This window comes from Sturnira hondurensis, unplaced genomic scaffold (genome assembly GCF_014824575.4).
Source record: "Sturnira hondurensis isolate 20B ecotype Veracruz unplaced genomic scaffold, ASM1482457v3 Scaffold0006413, whole genome shotgun sequence".
NCBI lineage: Eukaryota > Metazoa > Chordata > Mammalia > Chiroptera > Phyllostomidae > Sturnira > Sturnira hondurensis.
The window spans coordinates 934,432-959,066 of record NW_028079044.1 but is presented as its reverse complement, the minus strand read 5'-3'; the positions used below and the strand labels follow the sequence as shown (position 1 = coordinate 959,066).

Sequence of the window (24,635 nt, the reverse complement as noted above, 5' to 3'; positions counted from 1 at the left end):
TCTTCTTTGAGGAATATCTGTGTTGAGCAAGATTCCTTTCCCCGGGAAATAGGTCTGGGACACTTGGTGCCCAGGAAGACCAAGAACAGTGTTACTCACTTCTCAGATCCAGAATGCATGAAGATTCAGAAGTTGAATGTTGTCAACAGACATTGGCCCAGCAGTAACCCTGCTTCAAACCTGCTGCCATTAAAAGGGCCAGACTGCAGAGGGAAAGGAGCAGAGGCTAAGACGTACAAACATGCAGTCCTGCTAAAAAGTGATTCGTCACCAACTGAAAATTAAAGCAGACATCTAGGCTGGCAAGGCCTGGTCTCCCATCACTCTTACTCCCAAGTCTTACAGACTTTTCTTGAGCTACATTTTCACAGAAGAAACCACCTACTTGCCTTAGGCACTGTTTTAAGATGGGGAAAAGTGGGAAGAGAAATTAAGCTATTGGGCACAGGACACAATGAGAGCTGGGGAGCAGAGAGGAGAAATGGTAGGATGAGCTTGAGGGAAGTGAAAAAGGGGAGGAGGAAAATCAGGGGACATGGAATACCAGAAATAAGAAGTCAACACTGACCTAGATACAGGCAATTCTTCTACAGTGTTACTATAAGAGACACTAAAGACCCAAGGCTCCAGAAAAGGCTGGGAGAGGAGGAAATCAGTGTAGCACTCAGTGAATAATGGGAGCCATGATCACCAAGCTGGGTACCATTGGGGTCAAGGTAAACCCAAGGTTCAGTCTCTGAGCCCTGGATGCATACTCATGAGGGAGAATGAGAGAGTTGTAAATGGGAAATTATAATATGACATGATGTCTTTGATAGGGAAGGAAAGGTTTGGAAGTGGGGCATCAAACCCAGCCCCAGGGGCACCAAGGAAGTCTTCCTAAAAGAATCGTCAGTATCAAGACCAAAACCTAAAAAATGAGTGAACAGGAACTAACCAGGGGAAGGCAGGGGGAGGCAGGGGAAGGATATTCTGGACAGCTGTAATGACATAACAGAGGCCTAGAGCCAACGTGTTCCTGGTCCACTGGTATGTGCCCATAGAATCCTGTGTGTCTGGCATGGCCCTGGCTTATTCTTGTTATCTAGGAGTAATTATCAATAACTAATATCAAAAGACACATTAAAAAGTGTCCCCATTTTAGTAAGTTGTGTGCTTTTTCTCTCCTCTGGCCGAATGTGAAGAAAAATAAAAAAGAGACAAAGACAGTGGCTACCTCCCTCTACCCCCTACCCCCAACCACCTGCTTTCTGCTGCAAAAGGAAGCTACGCTGAGTCCCCAGGGCCTGGCCACGGTGTAGGTGTATGCTGGAAGTGTGTCCAGCAAAATAGTGAGTGGCAAGCCAAACAAAGGACAGGTCCCGCTAGTACTGGAAACAAAGGGGAAAAGTAAGAGTGAAGGACAAGTGTTCCTGAGAGCCTGGACCTAGCAGAGCAGTGAAAGCCCTGCTGCTCCAGAAAGTGGCACAAAAGTGCCTCCAGGCAAAACCAGAGAGAAACCTGACGACTACTGACCAGGTGGCGGAGGATTTCAACCCTCCATATAAATTATTTGGGGCAAACTTACAGGGGAATTTAATTTTAGAAAATGGGCAAAGAAAGTCAGATCTAAACTTCCTCGCTCCAACACACATAGTGCAGGTAGAGAAGCCAGAGGGGAGCTGAGGTTCCTAAAATGTTCAATCCCTCGCAGCAGAAGAGAATATAACTTCTCTTACTGGGTAGGCAATCATGTGAGCGCTCTTGAAAACCTAAGGCCTTTCATGAGTTGGAGATGATGGAGCAATATAATGAAGAAAAGATGATTCTTTTATCACCTGGAAATAAGTGTTACTTCTCAAACAACATTTCTATGCCTCAATGCCTGGGCGATATTTTTCAATGACAACCATTGGGCTTAGGAATAGAAATTATGTCGTCCTGTTCAAGGTGACTGAGATCTGGCCTTTGGGCCAGGTTTCAGGTGGGTAAGAGCAGACCTGAGAGACTGAGACAGGACATGTGAGGTGCCCAGAATTGTCCTCAATGGCTGGTTCCAGCTTAATTCTTTGAGCGAGATGGGGAGCCGGGGAGCCTTGCCTTGGCGCCTCAGTTTGCCTTCTTTCTGAGCCCTCGTGGCGTCTCCTCTCCCATCTGATGCCTGATGCCTACTCTTTCTTTTATTTGGGTTCTGAGCAATTTCTAAACTACCCTCAGAATCACTGGGAATCGACCAGGGTAACCAATGACTGGTTCTATCACTTGTCATTATTTCGCTAGACTTTCCTGGTCTTGACCAGTCATGCCTTCACGTGCACCCATATCTCCATTCAGGGCCCAGGAGAGATTTTGGCAGTCAGGTGGTATCCTTTACAGAGAAACCTAATTCGCCAAAATATTCAAGGAGGGAGAACCGCTTACTCCAGTTAATCTGATGCTCTAGTAAACAGACGATTCAAGCCCAGGGCCAGAACTGAAGTGGGCTGTGGTATGATGAGATGTGAGGAAGACCATCATTTTTGATGGTCTTACCTGTTGTTCATGTCTAAAATCCACGGGCTCTTAGAACATCAGAGAGCTTATAAATAGTTTAGAAATCATCTAGTCCAGTTCATTCACTTTGCAGATAAAGAAACTGAGGCCTAGAGATTATTACCCAAATTCACATATTTCATCCTAACAAAAGGGTATTTGTTACAATAGGAATGCCATATGTAATAGGCAGAGATGGGACCATTTTGAGCAACTTCTGATGACCAGCAGGGTCTCCTATTGACAGTGATGCATGGTTATTGGTCAAAAGTCTAACATGTGGTCCCCAGCCTGCTACCAAGAAGGGGGGCACAGAGGCTGGCACTCAGAGAGGTGGTGACATTCTCTGGATGTGGGGTCATTCATTCCAGCATCTCTTAAGAAATTTTTCTATCTGGGTCAAGGTTATATTTCCTGGAGGGCTGGAAGACTTACAAGAGAAAAACTATTGGCCTGGTCAGTTATGCTTAGTTAGTCCAAGAAAAGGACAAAAATTGTTCTGCTTAGCCATAGCAAGTAAGGTGTGGCCAGTAAAAATCAGCAGTTATATGAACTTCAAGCAAGTGCAAATATTTAGAATTTGTTGGTACACTGCAATATCAAGTAAGATCACTACTAAAAATGATAGAAAAATGGGCTCTGGCTGGTGTAGCTCAGTGGATTGAGCACATCCTTTTGAACCAAAGAGTCACAGGTTCAATTCTGAGTCAGGGCACATGCCTGGGTTGCAAGCTGGGTCCCCAGTGAGCGGTGAGCAAGAGGCAACCACACATTGATGTTTCTCTCCCTCTTTCTCCTTCCCTACCCCTCTGTCTAAAAATAAATAAAATCTTTAAGAAATGAAAGGAAAATGGGAAATTAGGGATACAACGCTAAAAAAAAACAATAGGTTTATTGTTTATATTCTACTGAAACATCATACTAATAACTCTGAAGCTGGAACCAGGCACATTTTTCCGGTTAAAAATTACCTATTTATACCAAAGTGCCCTGTGGGAATGCCATCCCAAGCAGTACCATGGCCAACAGCAAGTTTGTTGGTGTAAAACCTATAAAACAATGACTGAGCCAGAGGACTTCTCAGAGAGAGGTCACACTTAGACAGGCATGGTCCAGTAAACCAAATGTATTTTCCAGGTGAGTTTGCTTGTGATTATCAAATACTGAGAATAGGGATACATGTGTTGAAATTTCTTCCTTCCCTATCCACTTTCCTCATGCTGGCAGTGCCTAGAGTACCTGCCTCTTTAATCCCAACCTTCCCCCAGTCCCAAAAATCTCTTCCCCTAGCTCTATCCCACGCCCCTCATTTCCCTCATCACTTTACCCTCCACCCAACCACCCAGCAGGGGCAGAACACTATCTCAAAAAAAGGCAGAGAAGAAATTGAGCAAGCAAAGCCAGACCAGCCCCTCCCCCTCCCTTTAGCAGCATAGATGCAGGAAAGGCTGCAGGCACTCTCGTTTGTGGATAAATTTGACCCATCGAAAGTGAGATACGGGTATGTTTGTTAAACATTTAAAATAAGCCATTAAAGGATAATTTTAGAAAAGATAACAGCATGATTCTGGTACGTATGTAAGATGAAGCTGTATGACAAATATTATTTAACTTATTAGTTAATGAGGAAACCCGGCAGATGTTACAAATTCAAGGGAGAATCAAGAGCAGACATATACAGGCATTTGAGAATGCTGAAATGAGGCAAGTTCAAGGGTGATGAAAGATACACAACCCAAGAAGATCAGATAACCCAGAAGGGGGCACTATACAACCCCTAGTAATCCACTGAAAAGACCCTGTAATCTTTTTTTCTTTTCCTTCCCCCCAACCCTAGTTAAAAGTTGTTCAATTTTTCCTGACAAAGTCTAGCATTTCTGCAATGACAAGGGCCCTACCAAAGGCTTCTTTCTATGGATATCTGCCTGATTTCCGTGCCAAAATGGCTAATTCAGATGTGGAAAAGCTCATCTTTGTAGAATTCACTGGTACTCAGTCCCACCGTGCTATCCAAAAAAGCAGGAAAGAATCCCACTCCCTGGACTTTATCTTATTTTGCTACCTAAGTCCCTAAGAAAGGATGCCTTTTACCACTAATGATACATGGTGAGTTTGGTGACATAATTCACCCAGTCTTTAGTTTTAGACTTGTCTAGCACCTAGGTATCCTTCCATGGGGACTGGGGCCGTCAATGGCTTGAATGTCTACCACCACTGTCTATTAATATATTCAAAATCTGGACTCCTTTTCAACTGGAACACTTTAACCCTGACTGACAGAACCCAATTCATTTCCTCCCCTGCCCCACCCCCACACACGCACATACACACATGGTTAGTTCCCACATTCTCCCTGATCCCCCATGCACATAGATTTCAGGCATACTTCAGGGATATTGTGGCTTCAAAAAAAGTATCACCATAAAGTGAGTTGTAATCCTGTTGTTGCTAGTGGAGAATCTAGCCTTCAATTCATTAAAAAATGCGACATCTTTGAAGAGCAATAAAGCTAAGTGCAACAAAGCTAGGTATACTTGTATTGGCAAGTACAATTCACCATTCCTTGAGACTCATCTCAATCCTAAGGTTAGAACAGTTATCATTTATAATGGTAGGGCAGACAAAGTGCTTCCCAGATAAAGTAGTTAAAGGAGTTCGTCATCACCAAGCCCTGATTATACGAAATGTTAAAGGGACTTATCTAAGAAATAGAAGAAGATCAAAAACTATGAACAATAAAATGACAACAAACTCACAGCTATCAACAACTGAGCCTAAAAACAAAAACTAAGCAAACAACTAGAACCAAAACAAATCACAGAAATGCAGATCACATGGAGGCTTATCAGTGGGGAGGGGGAGTGGGGAGACTGGGGGAAAGGGTACAGGGAATAAGAACCATAATTGGTAGACATAAAATAGACTGGGAGAGGATAAGAATGGTACAGGAAACAGAGACATCAAAGAACTAATATGTACAACCCATGGACAAGAACTAAGGGGGGAATGCTGGAGGTTTGGGGGTACAGTGTGGAGGGGGATAGAGGGGAGAAAATATTGGGAAAACAGTAATAGCATAATCAATAATATATACGTTTTTTTAAAAAGTGGGTTCATCTCAAGCTAACAGCCCTTCTCCTTAAAAATGTCTTCCTAGAGAAGCAATGTAATGCTGTAGAGAATTCAACCCCTTTCCTCAGACAGACCAAGAATTTAGTCCCAGGTCTGTTATTAAAATCAGATTAATAACATCAACCTTTCGGGGTTGTTATGAAGACAAAAATGAAAAAGTGTATGTAAACCACTCAGCAAAGGTATCTGTTATTGTTATTGTTCTTATCATTTTGGTCACAGGGACTGGTAGCTGCCTGGCTTTGCTCCGACGATATGATCATCGGTTGCATTCTGCACCTCACCTCCCTCCCAGGTGGTTCGTGTGTCTCCTGTCTCCCCTTGCTCCAGGCTCAATGTCTTCCGATTCACCTGCTGATGACCATGTACGCAGCTGACGGTCTGTCCACTGTACGAATTCCTGCACTGACACTGGCCCTCGGCAGTTACGCACCCATAAAAAGAAAAGCTGCTTCATCCCCTTTACCCAACGCCCATGGCATGCAGTCCCTGAGCCACTGAAAATGCCCTGGTTTTGAATGAAAGTTTGTCTAATCTTCATAAAGGGCTCATATGCAATTCCATTATGAAGAGGATTCTCTAGAAATGACAATGGTAATGAAAAATATTGACTAAAGCAGCAAATCTCAATTTTTAGCAGTCAAAATTATTACCTTTTCATTAAATTGAGGCCCTAGAGAGCAAAAATGATAATTAAACAAATTTCTGATGAAAAATTTCACAGAACATCCTCCTGCCCAAAGCGATCAGAAGCATAGACGCTCAGAGAAGAAAGTACGATGTGCAGAAATCTGGGTGAGCGGCCTGCACGGGGGCATTTACACTGTGATCCCTCCCCACTGCGGCCTCCCCCTCGCCACTCCTCAGAGGCAACCTCTGGATCAGTGTAAGAGTAGCATGTGGCACCTGGGACCTCCAGGAGAGACACAGGCAGCTCAACAGCAACAAACAGAGGCCATGGGAGAAGGTCCAGAAGGCAGTGTCCATGTTTGCGCAGAAGATCACTCATTGCTCTGCTTGCGACTCACCAGGGGTGGGCAGTCCCCTGCTATATCTAGCCCTAACTGCTTATCTTGACACCGAAGGTCCTCTCCAGGCCAGCACGGGCCTGCTTTCCTCATCCGTGCTCCAGTGCTTTCCAACACCGCCCCTCCCCGCTCGTTAATCAATTCCTTCTCCACACCATTCTGCTTCTGCCACCTCATCTTTGTTCATGTTGTACCCCTAATCACCTTTTCCAAACCTCACTGACACCTTGCTTCTCCAAACTCCTATTGCACTGATGTCTTTGATCTGTTACTACCCTCCTCAGCTAGACTGAGCATTCACCAAAAGCAGGCTTGGGAACATGTACATATCTCTATGTTATAGCCCACGGTCTCTCCCTCAAGGCTGAAATTATGTGTTCAATAAATGTCACTGAGTAGTTAACACTCATCTGGGTAAACAGGCTTGAATTTAAATTAATATACTTTATGAGAAAAATAGAGGGAAACAAAAAGAAATAATGTTTGATGAATACTGACTAGGAACTATATTGTCATCTCATGAATCCTTCCAGTAAGCCTATAAAATTGTTACCCCATTTAACAGATTTAAAAAAAATCCAGGGTGGTTAAGCAACTCTGCCAAGAGTGGGACAATTTGCCAATGACAGATAAGCGTTCAAACTCAGGTCAGTTTGACTCCAAAGCATGTGCTCATTCCGAGACTTCTTATCATTGCCCTCACTGCCACCCTGGCCACGCTCATCTGCAGTGGCATTGGGCCTTCTAGCTACAGAGACCCTTAACTGCCACTCTGCGTTTGCAGGAGATGGTCCCGAGATGAACAATAGAAGCTGTAAACTTATCCATGACAGACACAATCCTTCACAGTTTCCTTGGCCCCTTTCCAGAAGAATCCACCAAACAGGCAAAGACTGCCAGTTCCAACAGGCCCTCTCCCACATCTGGATTCTCTGACCTTTCACCAGTTCACTGTCTGGGGCAATGGTGAAGCTTTGGGTCATCTGAATACACAAATAACTAAAAAGTAGCACACAAAAAAGGTAAGTCCTTGCTCTACTACACCCTAGCTGTGTGTCCCTGGGTAAGCCTCTTCACATCCCTGAGCCTCATCAGCAACTTCAGGTCCTTGGAGGCTCCACAAAATTGTGTGACACTAAGTGCTATACAAATGTTGACAATTAAGATCCTAAATGCTCACAGTCTTACCTCCTTTGGAGAAGATATTTAACCAAATAATCAAGTGATTTTTGAAGAACAATAATTTTCAAAGGATAAAAATCATCCCTTTTGCACTAAATGTGTGTCAAATATTTTATTTAAATCACTAAGTAATGAGGGAACTAGTACAATGATACAATTAATTCGAAGGAGAATTCAAAGAACACACAGACACAGGAACTCTAGAATGCATTTACAAAGAGATGTGGTCAATATCTGTGTGGCAATAATCACTTGCATTTTGTGGGACAAATCTTCATTTGCATTTCTACAGACAGGAAATCATTTGTGTTATACTTAGAGTTCTATAATTTGCAGATTAAATAACATATCAAAGATCATGGAAGTAGACCACTATAGAATCAGATAATTCAGGTCAGTATGCTAGACAAGACCTAGAATTTCATAGGGTACCCAGTAATTTTTTATTGCCATTGTAAAATCTTTTACAATTTTTCCTTCCATGATTAATAGGTATCCCATATTTCCAAGATCCTGTCCTGTGGGAGAGGCAAGAAAACAGTGCCAGAGTCAACACCGAAAGAAGGAAAATTCACCGGAAGAGTCAGAGCTCTGTAAACCAGACCTGGCTTCCCTGACCTCACTGGACTTTCCCTGTTCAGGGAACCCACCTTGGGTGAGTGTTCTTGAGCATCTTTCCATGCCTTAACCCAGCATCCTCTCTGAAGAAGGTATTCAGGAATGGTTTAGGTTTAGGTCCTTGCTACTTGATAAACCAGTGTTGCCCAATAAACTGTACCATTGATATATTACCCAGATCATGTAAGAATGCAGATTTTCAGGTCATGCCGCTGGCCTTGTGAATCAAAATCTACATTTTTTAAACATAGGTCTTTATGTGATTTGTATGGAAATGAAAGTTTGAGAAGAAGTGGTTTGAGTAATCATGACACAGCTCCACCACTAATTAACTATGTCACCTTGAACAAGTCAATTCAAATCTCTAGGCCTCAGTTTCCTCATCTGTAAAATAAGAAGGCCAAGTCACTGGTCTTAGAGGTCTCCTACTTCTCTCTGAACCCATCTTACAAAGGGTTTTGTTGTTGTTTTTGATCTGATGTCCATTTCTAAAAGCTAATGCCAGGCCACCAACTACTGGAGCTCCAGGCACACAGATTTAGATAAAACTTACTTATGTTTTCCTCTCGTGTCCGTCTCTGGAGAAGATAAATTGACACAGAAACCTAAAGACATTAGCCTGCTTTCTGGAGCACCAACAATGTGCCCAGATTTCCTGAGAGCCAAATGAGTAAGAAATCTCACCATCTGCTTTCAAGTCAGGATTTTCCACAGTTTTGCTCCCTGATTGAGTGTATTGCTTTTTAAAGTCCCAAAATAATCAATCCTGACAAGAAAGATTCAGATATGCTTTTCAAAGTATAAAAACACACACAACACACACAAATTTCCTGACAACCTGATAAGATGAGAAAGTGAATTACCAGCTTGTTATTTTTAAACGTATTTGTTTTCTTCAAGCAAGCCTACTTGTTCTGCAGCAAACCTCTGACCTCAGTTACAGCACATGGCACAGAACTTTGCAAAGCCCTGTCCTCACCATGGCAACATAGAGCCCCCTCTGTAGTGAGCCAAAACTACACTCAGTCCATATTTGAGGGATGGGGGGAGAGGGAGAATCATGTAAGGAAGCTTCCAGGTAGAGGCAAACAGTGCTACCTACATGCAGATGAGGTGTTTTCCCCCACTGTCCCTAGTTACATGCATGTTGCTACTATCCAAGAGTGGGTTCCAACTGAATTCAATGTCTACTAGAAATCCATGCAGAGCACAATGATTCTGGTACCAGTGGGTTCCACAACAACATTTAAGCCCTTACTGCACCTGTAAGCATCACTGCTCCAACTGAGAAGGGCTAGTTGCAGCCATTTCCTACATGTGTCTATTCGGTTCCCCACCCTCCACCCCTTGGGTACCAGACCCCACATGCTGTCAGACTGATCTGTCTCTTCAGATTACTCAACAGTTTGATGAGAAATTGCAGAATTCTTTTCTCTGCCAAGCCCTGTGCTTTAAGCTTGAGTCTTGATGGTGGTCAACACAGACATTGCCCCAAATCTCTAGCAAAGCTCAGAGTTTGGTGGGACACACAGACCTGGCAATAGCAGAGACACAATCACTTCAGCATGTAATTTCAGCCCGTAACGCTTGAGCCTGAGCTGGTCCTGACATTGAAAAAAGCTTTTATAGTGGATTAACTTTTTTGAATCAGCAAAACCCACAATTTCTCATGAGTTCCCTATAGGGTTGGAGGCATTCAATAGTCTAAAAAAGGAATAGAGTTTTCATAGCAAGAATATAAAAATACAGTCCATTCTAGGTTTCTGAGTTTCAAAATAAGCCTAGACTTAAATATCAATAGCAAAATCTCAACGGAGTCAGAGTACCAGATTACTCTATGACAATTCTACAAAATGAAGATAATTAAAGAGTCAATTTATACATTTACTTGGCCCCAAGGAGCCCATTGTGAGGGAGAGTCAACACGCTTGTGGATGTGTTGTGACCAAGAAAAGCAGCATGTCGGCAGAGGCGGGGTAGTGCATTGCCCGCCATGGATGGTATAAAGGTGTAGTTAATTCTCCTGACAAGGACCACCCCCATGGTCAGGCAAGATGGCACACCTTGACAGCAGCCAGACATCAGGATGCCATGACCAGAGATGTATCAAAAAGCAGTCATGGGAACAAATATTTCATGGCTAGAAACCAGGGAGTTGATGTTCTCCCAAACGCCTTGAAAATATGTAAGTACACCTGCAAATTAGGGGCAGCCTCACAGAGACCCAAAGGTGGGGAAACACCTGAGGTAATTAAGTTTAATTCTGGAATTGGAGGAAATCTTGAAAGTGATTGGGTTTAATGGATTAACAGAATTGTAGGTTTTCCTGCTATTAGACATAAATAGGGAATACGAGTGAAATAGTTGATATGTAAAAATAGTTGATATGTAAAAAGTAATAGTTGATATGTAAAATAGTTGATATGTAAAAAGTAAATTCCATTTGTTTCACGCCTGGGTTTTGTGGCTTAAACACATGACACCTGCTCTACTTCCTGCTCCATGAAGTGACAACTGAAGTGGTGATCTATGTGATAAGTAGGTATTTGCCGAGGGAGACAAACATTTTAAGAGGAAGCAATACAAATGAGGCCAAAGCCTTAAATCAACATGGGATGTGATTAAGTTAAGCAATTTAAGGTCATTGTGCCTAGAACTGGTGGAGACATGACATGACATGACATGACATGAGGCTAAAGCTACTGGACTTCGTCCTCAGAGCAAGCAGAGGGAGGCACTTAAAGATTGTAAACAAGATAACTGTGCCTCCAGATTTTGTTTTCCAACATCATTCTCTGCTGCCACGAACCCCTCCCAACCCACACCCTCATCCACATTCGTCTGGCAGAAGGCGCTCCTATTCCACTGCCCTACGTTCCAGAACAGAATCCTGTCTCCCAGCTGGTGGGTTTTTCTCCCCCTCCCTACAGAGTTGTCCCTGCCCCTGGTCTTTACAACATCCCAGTGAGGTTATTTATTGAGAAGTAAATATGAAGGTACCAGGTGCTACTATGGTATTATTGTCAGGAACAAAAGAATGACTTCATCATGCCCTGTTATTACCCACCCCATCCCTTCCCAGCAAAGTTCTAGGAAGGTATTTCAAGGAACAAACGCAGAATGGAAATCAGAGCATCATTGTATGTACATTGGAGCAAGTGTGGCTTACACAGGTGCATAGCTCTAATTAAAGGCTGAGTTGGGTCAACTTTCAAGGTGAAAGTGGGGTCTCTTACTAACTCCCTCCCTCCCAATTCTAAACATAGCAAAGATGCTCAGACGTGTCAATTGGGAATGAAAGAAATAGCTGAGCCCATACAAGACAAGACTGGATCCTGACCTATTTAGGCACAGTGAGCCCCCACCCCACTTTGAAGCCTCTAATCAAAGACCCTGGCTCTGACTCATAACCTTAGCGGAGGGGGTTGTGCTTGGAAGCTCAGGCCTGACAAAGAGCATCCACCACATCCGCTTCTTTGCCATATTTTGGATCGCATCTTAATCCATTGTACTGACTTCCCAGTCAAACATCCACCACAATCGTTGCTGTCACCCTTGGGGGAAGAATAAGAAAATTCTTGGGAGGTTTTGTTCAAAGGACGGCTGTGAGAATCAAATGAGAGGAAGAACGGCTGAGAGGTCCGTATGCACTTGAAACTCTGCCTTAGCGCTCTGGAAGGGCACGGAGATCGGCTCCCAGTCCCACAGGGAGACGCAACCAGAAGGGCACGCAACCAGAAGGGCACACAACCAGAAGGACACGCTGCTTTTGGCCAGGGAGGCCTTCCAGGAGCTCTCGATGGTCACACCCCAGATTAACACCTCTTCATCTTTCTTGAAAGGCCAGACCTGGGACGATTTTATTAGAAAGTTGATTCGAGGAGAAAAAAAATTACACAATATTTTCTCTACATGTGCTACCAATAAACCATGACCAAAGTCTAAACTTTATTTCCCAATTTTCTCCCAACATACTAGCTCGAACACATGATTTGCAGTCTGTCTTTTACCATTTGACAGGGAAAAGATAAAGTCACTATTTTTTTTTCTAGAAGCAAACACTGGAGACATGGTTGTTATATCTTATAATTTTTTTAATGAAAACTACTGATGTAAAAATCTGAATGCCGGCCTCATGGGGAAACAGAGGAGTCAGAGATAAAATGATCTGGCCCCAGGAGGGGAGGACTCTCTGCTTTTCAGCCCGCCAAGACGAGGGACACTCCCAGCCACGGCAGAGGCCATCTCCCCCTGTCTCCTCTGAGGCAATCTGGAAATGATGGTTTGAACATGGTGGCAAATAATCAACCTTCCCTTCTTATTTCTCTGAAAAATGATACAAAACTATCTGAAAATAGCAAGAATAAAAAGAAACCAAAAGACAAAACTGGGAGACAATAAAAACCTCAGATTCCTTACACCGACCACTCCCCTTTCTCCACCTAATGGTTAGGTGAAAGCTTCGAACAAGTTTTAATTAAGAAGGGGCAATGTAAAAAGGAGCAGCGGAAAAAAAAGACGCTGAGGAGGAATACTCAGCTATAAGAGTGTGAGGAAATATACACTTTCTCAATATGAGCGGTACCTAGGAAGGGCCACATACTGCAATGCACGTGTTAGTTTGCAGCAGGAAGGGCAGGGACACCAGGCAGGGCAGGGGGAGTGGTACACGGTGAGAGCCTGGAGACAAGAGTCTGGGCTAAACAAAGAATCCCATGCCATAGTTTCAGCCTGTGTCTGTGGCATCAGAGAAGAAGAGAGCCATGCCTTAAGAATAAATACCAAATAAAAAGCAATGGAGTTTTCTTTATTGGGTAAAAAGAATCAAAGTCCAAATGAACTCACAGTTCATTTTCTTATGAAACCTGGATCATAAGACAAATTTCACCTAATCTAAATAGCCTTGGCTCGCCCTTACGCATTTTAGTGGGCCAAGAATAACTCGCCTCTTCAGTTGAGTAATAAAACAGCATAGGCTCTACACAAAGATAATACAGAATTTTTTTAAAGTGAGGAAAGGATCAAGAAAAGAAAATGGCAATGAGGAACACAGATCAGTGTTGCCACTGAGAAAACGAAAATTTTTAATAGCTGGTAAAGAAATTTCCTCTATTGAACATGAGTGCAAAGCACAGATGCAAAAGCCCAGGGAATAAATAACACAAGTGAGAGATTAAATATGGGCTGGCAGCCTTCTGGAAAGAAGTAGAAGAAGTAAAAATAAAGCAATCACAGAAATAAAGGCAAAATCAGAATGGGTAAAAGGGAAAATAAATGCAGAGGACACGGCCTGAGATACAAGGAAGAGAAATTTTAAAAAGGAAAAAATGAAGTGGAAGTTTAAAAGGACTTGAGGGGAGAGGGTAGGGAATCACAGGGGAAAAGGGGCTGGACTCCCATGAACAAGTATAAAGGACACATGGACAATATCTAAGGTGGGGGGTGGAAATGGGAGGGAGGTGGGGAGCACTGGGCGGGGCAGGGCTGGGAATATAAGACAGAAAACTGTACTTGAACAAGAATTAAATAAAATTTTAAAAAAGTAAATAAATAAAGGGACTTGATAGAAGATGATGATATGGAAGACAGTTAAAGGATGGCCACAGTAAATATTATAAGTATGCCAAGAAAAAAAGCTTAAATAATGGGAAAAATAAAAATCGAAAGCTCAAATTTACCAACAATATCCGGACATATATAAAACACCAGCCCAGGAAACCAAACAACCCCTCATAGCAATTAGTCCAAAATGTCCATGTTTGGATCAATGACTGGCAGCTTCCTTAATTTCTGCCTCAGTTTCCCATTAGAAACAATCAGAGAAAATCAAATATGCTCCTGAACCAATCACGTTAGGATGCCCCACTTATAGTTAGCCTACCTATTTTTTCCCCATGCCCAAACCTTCCCCCAACAGGTCACACCCGAATCCTTCCATTTGCACCAAAAAGCTTTCCCACTTCTCTTCTTGCCTTTGCGTGACTGCCAAACACAGGTGATGGTGGCTGACTTGCTTGTATTGGAAGCTCTGACTCAACAGCCCTTGCCTGTATTCAGTTGTTTGGTCTTTTATTTCTACAATATTGTGAGCTTTAATTCAAGAAACTTGAATCTATCTATCAAAAGAGCACGCCAGTTCCTCAAGGTAAATGACTCTGAACAGCCTATACAAACTCGTATCCTGATAAATATTCTAGACATCAAAGATGAAGAAGGAAACTTTTGGAAAGCTGGACAATAATGTAAGAGTCACAAATTCAAAGTGAAAACCAGCCTAGCCTCGAACCTCTTCACAGCAATTGTTCAGTAGTAGATACAAGAGTGGCACAATACCCATGAAATCCTTCAAAAAAATAAACTGGGATTTTGGATTTTATGTAAACCAGCAAAACTTTGAGTTACATTCAAATAAAACAAACAGGATCATGTGCCTAAGCCCTTCTAAGGAATTTACTAAAAGTCAAACTTCATCCAACCAAGAGACTACTGAAACAATGCAAAGAGACTGGTGGAATGCAGCCTCCTCTGCTTAAGTGGGTTACGTACTAAGACTAAAACCAATCTGAGTACAAGGTAATAGAACAAAAGGTCAATGTCATATGCCCTGAAAATACGGAATTAAAACAAAAGTTGACAGAGGAACGAGAAAAGAAGATAGAAGTAGGGTAGAGACAATAATCCTGCTGAGGACAAAGTCTATCACTTAAGCTTTATAAAAACTCAAGTGACAAAGACCAAATTTTACAGAATAATACAATGGCAAACAGTAAGAAAGATATGTAATTGTATTAGGGGATGGAACAGGAGACAACGAAGAAAAGATAATACACTAATTCTCTCCATTGGCCACAATAGAAAATAATTTTTAAAGTGTCTACTATAAAAAAGAAATACAGGACTGGGGCATTGGGGTGTTCTGTATTTCTCAAATAAACAAATATGAAAGAGCTAAACTCACCTTTTCAAAGAAAACTATATTCCTCTGTGAACCAGAGAATTGCGGTTCAATTCCCAATCAGGGCACATGCCTGGGTTGCAGGCCAGTTCCCTGCAGGCCAACTCCCAGCAGGGGACGCACAAAAGGCAACCATACATTGATGTTTCTCTCCCTCTCTCCTTCCCCTCTAAAGATAAATAAATAAATAAATAAAATCTTTAAAAAAAAAACTATATTCCTATTGGATCATAGCATACAGTTCTTTGCCAAATACAGATTCTCAGAAAGGGGTGAAGATGATATAACAGGCAAACATATATTACGCAAATATATATGAAAAGAAAAAATAATAATCTGAATATTGCTCAAAGTTGGATTCAGGCCAAAAGAACTTAATAAGACAAGGAAGGCTACTTCATAATGCCAAAGGGTACAAATCTCAAAGAAGATAAAATAGTGTGTACATCTTAGAGTATTACTCATAAAATACATTTGTTAGGAGATTCAGAGAGAATTAGAGAAAAACACTTCAGTCTTAGGAAATTAACCTCAGTACATGAGAAACAAGCAAATAAAAAGGTTTTAAATAAAACATTATAGAAGTCAACATAATAAAGCCGACTGATTTTACATATAATATGAATTTCTAGTTCCTTAATATGATGTGGGCACTGACAAGCAGTGCCCACGGTGTCATGGATGAGACATGAGACAAATTCACATGGACTACCGAGTCCTGTGGAGGAAAAGGGCCAGCAAGGCTACTCCCTCAAGGAGGAGAGCCTCAGAACAGCCTCACCACCCTCTCAAGGGGAGAGCAGCTTGGAATGGCCCGGCAACTCTCTCACCAAGGGAGAGAGAGTGCACCGACCCTTGCCTAGTCGGGCTTTTATTGGGGTTTTTGCACAGGAGTTCAGGTACAGCTTATTAACCATTGTCAAGCAGTAAACAGTACATAGTATACAAAGAACCATTAGGGCTTCTTCTAAATCAGGGCCTGGCAGCTAAAAGGCTACAGAACTTTGGGAACATAAACTCTTCTTCTGCTTGGGTCCTTATCATCTAACTAAAAGCATTCTTAAACAAAGCAGGTCTCACAGGGTTTCACATATTTCTTCTCAGGCCTAATTACCCAGGGAGCCCACCATTCTCAGCACAGTGCTTGTACTACCTTCTCCATTATAGGTTTTTAGGCTTAAGTGGATTGGAGCCAGGAAGCACTTCTCCCAGAGGACAAGGGGACTAGACAAAGGGACTCGGGCTTTGTCGGGGGNGAGCCAGGAAGCACTTCTCCCAGAGGACAAGGGGACTAGACAAAGGGACTCGGGCTTCATCGTGGGGTGGGGAGGGATGGGGGGGTGAGGATCCATGACTCCCTCTTTGTCGCAGCCCCCTGAGTCCTTCCCTGATGGCCTCCCAAGTGATCATGTCTGGCCTAGGTTGCCCCTCCTCTGAGAGGTCTCACCTGTCTCTGACCACCCTACCGACCATACTTTGGGGGCAGGGAGATGAAGCAGGGGCAGCATCTGCTGCCAGAGACAAGCCTTGTCTCCTCAGTGGCTCGCATTCCGGAGGTCACGCACAGCCTTAGACATGGGAGACGGTTTACAATTCCTGAAACGGGGCAGGGCGGTCCCCAACATTAATATAAATAATATATTTTCTTTTCAAGTGGTTTTTGGAAGGGCCATAAAATTGATTAGGTCACAAAGAAAATGTTAATAAATTGCCCAAAGTAGTAGTATAAACAGTATCTTCTGATCCCAAGGCAGCAAACAAGAAATTAACAACAAAACAGAAAAAGAAAACTTTTTTCTTAAGCAATTCTTGATTCAAGAAGAAAATCCAAACTGAACTTACAGCTTACATAGAAAATGTAAGAANGGTTGTGGGAGAAGGCACAGTGTTTCCACCTATGCCTCCATCTTGGCGGAAGTCAGCAATTCTTGATTCAAGAAGAAAATCCAAACTGAACTTACAGCTTACATAGAAAATGTAAGAACCAACAAGAAAACAAACTACCTATCAGAACCAACAAGAAAAGCTAAGTGTTCAGAGAAATAATCATTGCCTTAAATACTTTGTTTTTTAAAAAAGAAAGATTAAAATAAATGTAATCAGCTTCCAACTCAAAAAATTAATAAAATCAAGTAAACCAAAAAAAAAAAACTAGAGAGAGAATAAAGAGAGATGAAAAAACAAGAATCAGAAAGGAGGCTAATACTCTGGCACAGGGCTGACTAAAATTCATACTCAGAAAACGTAAGGAACACCTACAAATCCATAAACAGAAACACAACCCAATATACAAATAGTAAGGAACCTAAGGAGTCAGCAGAAAATATATCCAAATGGCTAATAAATATATGAAAGGTTGCTAACCCTCATCAACCTTTAGGGAAATTAAAATTTAAAACACGAGAGTTCATTCCCACGGAAATAGCTAAAATTAAGCAGATTAACATACCAGGTGTTGGTGAGAATGAGGATCAATAAGAACATTCATGTCCTGATGGTACAAGCATAAACTTATACAACCACTTGAAAAACTTATAGCATTTTTCAATAATGAAATTCTTAAATACATATCACTAGAAATGGATATGTATTTTAAACTGATAAGAACAGATACTACACTTGATCTTAGCCAAAAGGCCGAGAAGCAATGGATATACACTTTATATATGTGTGTGTATATGTACCAAAAAATATATAAGAATCTTCATAGCAGCATGCTTCATAATAACTCAAATATCTATCAACAAGGAACAAATATACAGGATCTGGCACAAATAAAGCCCCTGTTATTACAAAATCATAAGCATGTAATTCTGTAACATAACAGTATCACACTCAAGCCCACCATATGACATTCTAGGTGAAATGTTCAAATTGCGGTCCATCTCGTGTGAGATATTCACATCCCCTGCCAGCCACACTCAAGCCAGCCTTACTTCTGCTGGACCCTGTATTTTGATATATTCATGTAATAAAACAGCATGAAGCAATCAAAATTCATGAACTATTGCCACATGCAACAGCATGTATGAATCTACCAACTGAATCTCTCATTCAGAGAAGACACACATAAAAGAATACATACAATGGGTTTCCCTTTATAGAAAATGCTAAAAATGAGCAAAACTAATGTACGATATTACAAGTCAGAATGGTAGTTTCTGTCGGTAATTTGGGGAAAGTGTCTCTGGGTACTGGTTACTTGAGTGTTCATTTTTTTTAATAACTTGAGCTACAAATTTTTGATGTGTGTATTTCCAACAAGGCTGTAACTTCAGTTTTAACAATCTATTTGAAAAAGGAAAAACTTTAATGGTCAAAAGTATTTTTATATTTTATTTTTATATATATTTTACTGACTATGCCATTACAGTTGTCCCATTTCTACCCCTTCATTCCCCTCCCCCCTGCACAACCCCTCCCCACCACCTTCCCCCCACTTTAGTCCATGTCCATGTGTCACAAGTTCTTTAGCTTCTACATTTCCCACACCACTCTTGCCCTCCCCCTATTTTCCAACCCACTGTCTATGCTACTTATTCTCTGTACCTTCTCCCCCCCTCTCCTCCTCCCACTCCCTATTGCTAACCCTCCATGTGATCTCCATTTCCATGGTTCCACTCCTGATCTAGCTGTCCTCTTAGTTTGCTTTTGTTTTAGGTGTGGTTGTTAATAACTGTGAGTTTGCTGTCCTTTCACTGTTCGTATTTTTTATCTTCTTTTTCTTGGATAAGTCCCTTTAACATTTCATATAATAAGGGCTTGGTGATGATGAACTCCTTGAATTTGACATTATCTAAGAACCACTTTATCTGCCTTTTCATTCTAAATGAAATCTTTGCTGGATAGAGCAATCTTGGCTGTAGGTCCTTGCATTTCATATTTGGAATACTTCTTTCCAACCCCTTCTTGCCTAGAAGGTCTCTTTTGAGAAATCCGCTGACAGTCTGATGGGAGCTCCTTTGTAGGTGACTGTCCCCTTATCTCTTGCTGCTTCTAGGATTCTCTCCTTCATTTTAATCTTGGCTAATGTAATTATGATGTGCCTTGGTGTGTTCCTTCTTGGGTCCAACTTCTTTGGGACTCTTCTGAGCTTCCTGGACTTCCTGGAAGTGTATCTCCTTTGCCAGATTGGGGAAGTTCTCCTTTATTATTTGTTCAAATAAGTTTTCTACTTGTGGCTCTTCCTCTTCTCCTTCTGGTGCCCCTATAATTCAGATGTTGGGATGTTTAAAGATGTCCTGGATGTTCCTAAGCCTCTCCTCAGTTTTTTGAATTCTTGTTTCTTCATTCTTTTCTGTTTGGTTGTTTCTTTCTTCCTTCTGGTCCACTCCATTGATCTGAGTCCCAGTTTTCTTCCCAACACTATTGGTTCCCTGTGCATTTTCCTTCATTTCACTTAGTGTAACCTTCATTTTTTCATCTAATTTGTGACTAAAATTAACCAGTTCTGTGAGCATCCTGATCACCGGTATTTTGAACTGTGCATCTGATAGGTTGGCTATCTCTTGGTCACTTAAAAGTATTGGCTCTGGGGCTTTGATTTGTTCTTCGGTTTGAGCCATAATTTTTTGGTCTGGTTGCACCTGTTATATATGAGGGGCAAAGCCTTAGGTGTTCCCCAGGGCAGGGCAACCCAGTGGCTGGGTTGTGATGCTGTATGTGGGGGTGGGGTCAGAGAGGGAACAATGGCACTTGTTCTGCTTTCTATTGGATTTCAGTCCCTTCTGCCACTTCCCACAAGCAAATTGGGCCCTTCTGGTGCTGGTTCCTAGGTGGGTGGGCTTGTGTACCTTCTAGGACCCTGTGAATCTCTCCAACAAACTCTCCTATGAGGTTGGGAGTCTCTCACAGCACCTCAACCCCCACAAGTGTTTTCAATTGATGCTTTTAGGCTTTATTTCCCAGTGCCGGGGCCCTGGTTGTGCAGTCTGTCTCACTGCCTGTTTTTGCCTAGTTTATCTGTGCACAAATGTGTGACCGTGGTCAGCCAACCGCCTTGCACACCTCACTGGGTTTGCTCATTTCCTCCCTGTGCCTGGGGTCTGCTAGCCCCATGCGGCCTGTGTGCCTGGGTCCACCAGCCACTGCTTTTTCCTGCCGAGACCCCTCTCCGCCAACCACCGACTCCAACCCCACCCCTCTTACTGGTCTGGATGAATGGTTGTTGGACTTCCATACAGTTCAATTTTATGTCTGTTCTGGTTGTGTTTTCATTTCTAAATCTTTGTTGTTCTTAAATTTGGTTGTGCGAGGAGGCACAGTATTTCCACCTATGCCTCCATTTTGGCCAGAAGTCAGTATTCCTATCTTTTAAATATGATTATTTCTACTGTGTTTAACCCACTGGAATTGTGGGGTTTGTTACAACAGCTAAAACTATCCTAATACAGAACCTTAGCAGTTGTCAATATTCATTGTCTAGATAAGGGAACTATGCCCTGGAAAATTAAGGAACTTACCCAATGTCACAGAGCTAGTTAGTAAAAATCTCTTGTTGTTAAACTACAAATCCAGCTGGTCATTTTCTTTCCTCTATCATTCTGTCTCACTTGACACTCTCGTCCCACTTGGCTCCCAGTAAATAACCCATAATAAACAGTGATATCCACCCACTCAGCAGACAATTTCATATGACAGTGCCGGCCCTGAAATTGCTCCTGAAATTACCCAAATGTCTTTCTGTAAACTTTGATCATCGAGTTGGGTATAACACACTTTGAAAAATAACACTTTTCCCAAAATGAAAAATTTATCAACTAATCCCAGGGGCTTGGTTACCCCAAATTCATATGCATATTTTGCAATTTTTTCACCTATTTGCATCAAGATAAACTGGATTATTAGGATTAAGCCTAATTATGCCCTGTGTCTGTAAAAAGCAGTATGAAAGGAAAACTTCTTTAAAATAAACACATCAGGATAAAAAAAATAGTATAAAGAAAAAATTACATCTTAGCTACCCAATAAAAGCAAACTACATAATCTTAAGAATTCTTAGAGAGCCTAGTAGAATTTGGGGGTGTTTTTCTCCCAGTAAAAAAAAAAACCTTAGCCAGGCCTATGCAGCTGTCCTGAATTTCATGTAAGTAAGACACCCACTGGAGGCTGAGAGTGGCAGAGAGGAACCCCACCTACCCAGCATCCTTCCCAGCGAAGGCTGGTACGCTGGGATATGGGAGTTAAATGCAGAGGCTTCCCAGTGAGAGCTGCTCTGATCTTAACAACAAGGACAACTCAGCAAAGCAGGTTTGTGACATAATGAAACTAGACTTCCAGGTCTCCATTTTTAAAATCCCCCTCTGTTTTCTTGTATTTTGCTAGAAAGAAGGACTAGACTGTCTCCCTCGAAAATTTACATGTTGAAGCCCTAACCACAGTGTAAGTGTATTTGGAAATATGACCATTTTAACCTTAATTATTTCACTAAAGGTCCTAAGGGTGAGGCCCTAATCCAGTAAGACTAATGACTTTATAAGAAGGGGAAGAGACACCAGAGATTTCTCTCCCTCCTCCTGCAAAAAAAAAGCCTCAAGAGGACACAGAGAAAAAGTGGCTACGTACAAGCCAGGAAGAGACCCCTCACTAGAAATTCGATCAGCTGGTGCCTTGATCATGGACCTCAGTCCTGGAGAACGGTTAGAAAACAAACATCTGTTGTTTAAGCCACCCAGCTTGTGGTATTTTGTCGAAGTAGCCTAAGCCTAATACACTTGCTACTTGGACAACTGTTTGTGCTACCAGATCATGTCCAGGCAAAGTCCTCTGTTAGTGGTATTTGCATGTTCAGAGACCCCACTTGGAGACCCGAAAGTCTTCAGCATCGAAGAGCTCGACCCGAATGGTGACATTCCAGACATGACAGACCTTGCAGGGGGTTATGTATAAGAAATAGACCGGCAAGTTAGATGAGGACGGATCAGAGAAATTTAAACGTTCAGCTACGATGTGTAGAATTTCTTTTAGAGACAATGAGTCACTGAAAGTTTTTGAGGAGGAGGTATTATATAATAACTGAAACTTTACTGCAGAGAGATAACTGTGCCAACAGAAGAAACAATTTTTTATTATTACTATTAATTACAGTGATTTTTATAACTAGCATTTATTGAACACCTACTCTTTGCCAAGCACTCTGGATGCATTCTCACTAATTAAGTGCAGGACATCGTGAGAAAGACTTCGAAATGGACCAAAAAGGTTACTGGTTATCTTCGATGGAAAACTCAGTATGATCTAAATTACAATTTTTTGGAAATATCCTACAACTCTGTAAGATATAGAAAACTGATAGCAAATAACTTTGTCCATTGAGATGCAAATGAAATGTGCACAGTGGAATGCAATCAATTATTGCCTTTTGGATAAATTCAGTGCGCAACCTATTTTTAAATTCATTGCAACATTAATGCCTATATCATATGTGGTTCTTTGAATTCTCCTTTAAGCCTATTGTATCACCTTACTGGTTCCTTTAATTAAAAAGTTACATAAAGTCTTTGACACATATTCATTTTGTATTGCTATGTCATAATTTTACCTTCCAATATTCTCACAATTCTATGAAATTAGTCCTATTATTGTCTCCAGCTAATAAGAAACTGAGATTTCAGGAAGAAAAGTAACTTGCCAAGGTCACAGTGACCTTGCAACTGGGATGGGATGGCAGATTACTTGCCTTTTCTGACCCCCAGATCACCACCTTCATACCTGATCCCCGGAACTTGTCTCTGAAGTCCTTCCCATCACCTGTCAGCTGAGTAAGAAGTCCCCTGCTCTACCATATTATCACTGTCCACAATATTCCCACCATCATCTGAGCCATCTGACCAAGTAATAGAAAAGTAATAGCCAGAACTGATGTTCTGTAACTGAGATTTAAGCAGACAGAAACTGCATCTTTTCTGCACATTCTGTCAGCCACCCATTTGGGCACACGTAGGTGGGAAATGGCTGTGGGACAAAGGGACGGACCACGTCAGTGACCACTTACTCTTTCTGATAACAAACAGACTAACACCATCCACCACCATGAACAGAGGCTCCACTTCTCTGCTTCTAATAGCAGCACTGGAAGTATTAAAGCGATTGTTCATGATGCCGATTCCTAGTCATTCCCTTTCACATACCCTCAGTGTATGGATTTGTGAAAAAAGCACTGGCAACCTTCCCAGGTAAAATCATAAGGTGACAATGATGATTCCTTAACAGTGCATGATACTGTATGTTTTAAGCCCTTTCGTGTCTATTTTTATGAAATAGCCTTGGGAAACAAACCAAATTTATATTATCTCTGTATTACAGATAAAGAAATTAAGTTCTATACAGATGAAGCAACTTGTCTAAAGTCAGCCAGTAAAATATGGCAAAAAAAATGGATTCTTCTCCCTAATCCAGATCAGGTCTCCCTTTACCACTCCAACCCACCCCATCGCATCAGGTCCTCCTTTCCCCCTTACACACACGGACATGTGCTCACACATTTGCGGTATTAACCTTGGGCCATATCTGCAGGTCAGTACGCACAGCCTCTAGGCCTATGTCCCACACTGTCACCCTCAGCCCCAGCCCCACTGCTCCATGCTAGCTAATTCCTCCTCCATGGGGACCTGATTTACATACCCCATCTTTCTCTGTCCTGGACTGCATTAGCTGTTCCCTCCCACTTGCTCCTGTGATGCCCTACGCTCCCTCCACCAACGCATTTGTCACACCACAAGGTAATTGCCTCTTTACTTGCCTGTGTCACCTAATAAATTGTGAGCTCTATAAATGCAGAAACGAGGCACACTGAAGATGATCAATAAACGCCTCAAGAACAGCAGCAACCTCAGGTCAGAACCAAATCCTCCTTGTGAGTCTGAAATGTTAACCAACAGCTGGGCTCAGGCATGGCTTCTAGTGAAGCTGAGCAGGCGCGTCTCCTGAATCTCCAACAAGCCACATTTTCTATAAGAAACAAAACTGTTCCCCCTCAGGGCCAGCACTTCCCCAGGCCCAAATATATTCCCAAAGAGCAAATTAAGCTGTTCAGAAAGCCGCTTTCCAGATTGCAGGCACCCAGGGAGCAGCACTCGTGCTTTCCGGTAAGTCAAGGGATAAAAATTTTGCCCTTGGCTGTGTCACTAGTGAAACAGGATGAGTCAAGCCTCCTGCCATGGCTGGGAGGGAGAATGCATTTGGCCTGAATTCTCTTTCCTGCCTCTGAG

General features: G+C 42.1%; 1 pseudogene; it reads right to left on the bottom strand.

Moving 5' to 3' along the window:
- Positions 1-17,960: 17,960 nt before the first annotated feature.
- LOC118989043 (uncharacterized) lies at positions 17,961-18,075 on the bottom strand (annotated as a pseudogene).
- Positions 18,076-24,635: the final 6,560 nt, after the last annotated feature.